The sequence below is a fragment of the Scylla paramamosain genome, chromosome 22 (genome assembly GCF_035594125.1).
Source record: "Scylla paramamosain isolate STU-SP2022 chromosome 22, ASM3559412v1, whole genome shotgun sequence".
In the NCBI taxonomy this organism is placed as follows: domain Eukaryota; kingdom Metazoa; phylum Arthropoda; class Malacostraca; order Decapoda; family Portunidae; genus Scylla; species Scylla paramamosain.
The window spans coordinates 3560001-3562500 of record NC_087172.1 but is presented as its reverse complement, the minus strand read 5'-3'; the positions used below and the strand labels follow the sequence as shown (position 1 = coordinate 3562500).

Sequence of the window (2500 nt, the reverse complement as noted above, 5' to 3'; positions counted from 1 at the left end):
GTCAAAGTAAGGAGAGAGAAAAAAGTAAAAGAGCATGAGATAAAGAAATTAAACAAGGTCTTCATCTCATCCTCTGCTGCAGGAAATGAGTGGGGAGAAAATTATTGTTAAAAATGTGACACTGTAGCATTTGAGTGGAGGTAATTGGAAGTGTGTCAAAGTAAAGATTGCACTAAAGGCGAGCAGGGCGAGGACTGTGTGGCCTGCGGTGCCTCTTGATGCTACTCTAATGACACCAGTATCCACGTCTGAGAGAGAGAGAGAGAGAGAGAGAGAGAGAGAGAGAGAGAGAGAGAGAGAGAGAGAGAGAGAGAGAGAGAGAGAGAGAGAGAGAGAGAGAGAGAGAGAGAGAGAGAGAGTTAAAACATCTATTACACAGCGAGAGATCCTGATGATAACAAGTAAATAAACACTGTCCACACTGAAGGAAGACAATGCATTCAAAACACTTCAGATCCAGCCATCCCGAGTCGCCCTGAGCGCCACCAGAAGCCTCAAATGAAGACAACGCAGGCAGGAAAGAATCACAAGCACATTATTTCCTCGTCGTCTCCATTCCCCTGAACCGCCGCACCCTGCCACGTGATTTACGAGGCTTCGGAAGATGGAATCAGGCGAGGTTAATATCACCGTGTCAGCGCAATACGTCACATAATGCCATTTGTTTTGCTTGCGTTCCAGCCTTCGCTCACGCACGTCGTCGCCGCCTCGCCGCCGCCCCCGTCGCCGTCGCTTCTTCGTGACTGAATTGGGGAAAATAATAGCCTCTTTCATTAGTGAGACATAAAGATACATGTTGAGGAATATTTTACACGTGGAATATAACTCGTTGCGGTAAATTAAGTGGGCAGTCACATGCTATGCGTCGGGCAGGTGGGGAGGGCGGCCGGCTCCTCCCAGTGGGCGGGACCTGGGTGACGTCCAAAGATGGCGGTCCTGCGGGAGGCGGAGTCCGGGTGCCGGAGTCAAGACGCGTTCTTTCCTTATCTATAATAGCTCTTATTGATCCGTGCGTGTGGTGAGGAGCGCGCCTAACACTCACACACTCAATAAATCGTTGATATCAAAGAGTAGACAGCACCGGGACCGCATTTCTCGATGTGTTGACAGGGAAAGGGAAAGGGAAAATTAGGTCCCGCTGTATGGCATCACGCGGGAGGAACAGTTAGCCGGGAGATTGAGTTTCAAGTTATCAGTTGATTTTATACGGCGGTGAATTGTGTAGGTAAGGAGGTTATCGGTGATTTAATGGGTTGTTTGCGAACATGCAACAACAAACACGCGTCGTGGGGGAGGGAGGGAAGTGACATGTCAGTTACCGGGAGGAAGGGAAGGGACGGAGGTGGAGGAGGATCGGAGGAGGGCTGAGAGTCTTGGCCGCGGCTGTCGGAGGCGCATGCGTGGCGACAAATTTACCTCTGCAGGAATACTGTTACCTCCTCCAGCTGTCGTATTTCAGGATAATGAAGAGGGCTGATGCCAGTCTAGGTACGGGGAGGCAGAGATGGAGGGGCGGGCTGCAGGGGCGGAGGGGCGGGCTGATGGCGGGTAGCGGTGGGGCGCCTCAGCCAGCCCGAAGTCGACGCTAGCCATTACAGTAGATAATCGCTTCAATCTTGCTGGGATGATAGATAATTTGTCTATCCCCGTCATGCTGTCACTTCACAATACATTATTATTAATTTCCCACCAAGGCGAGGAGAGAAGAACGCACGCTGGAAAGAAACTGCGGGCTAGAGAGCAGGAAAGGGAGCACAAAGAGAGCCAGTGTGGACGTGTGGGCCAGGCTGTGTATTACTTGTCGCCTTGCCCTCCGCCGCCGCCGCCGCCGCCACCGCCACCACCACCGCCGCCTCCAGCCACCCCATCACACATCCGCTCACCCTTACCATGTAATTTTCACTTTATTCAGCGGCTCCCGGCGAGGTGAGGACGCGGTGAACGAGGCGATCCGCGCACTTACCCGCTAACATATCAGCTGCTGGATGATCGCCGCGTCCTGCAGGGAGAGGATGCGCGTGTCCCCGGCGGCGACCCCTTCAGTGCCCACCGTGCCAGGGAGGAGCGTCGGTGCTTGTGGGGTACCTGGGTCTTCATTAAAGGGATTATTCACACGTCTTGTTTTTTTTTATAGACCATGTGGTGTGGATTTTGTTGTTACTGTTGTTGCTATTTTGTTGTTGGTGTTACTAGTGTGTATTACATTGATATTATTTTTTGTTATTATTGTTTGTTATTATTATTATTATTATTATTATTATTATTATTATTTTTTTTTTTTTTTTACTTTCATTGTCTTCGTTGTTATTGCATCTATTATCATTATCATCTTTCTCTCATTACTATTATTTTCATCACCATCATCATCATCATCATCATCATCACCATTATTAGTATCATCAGTATTACTCTAATCATCAAGCATCAATACCATCATCATCATCATCATCATCATCATCATCATGCCCTACAAACAGGCTGAACTGCAAGCTTTACGAAA

At 49.0% G+C, this 2500-nt stretch overlaps 1 protein-coding gene across 1 annotated transcript in view; it reads left to right on the top strand.

Moving 5' to 3' along the window:
- LOC135111435 (homeobox protein aristaless-like) overlaps positions 1-2500 on the top strand; it is a 75580-nt gene that overhangs the window by 27999 nt on the left and 45081 nt on the right. The gene's annotated exons all lie outside the window — the stretch shown is intronic.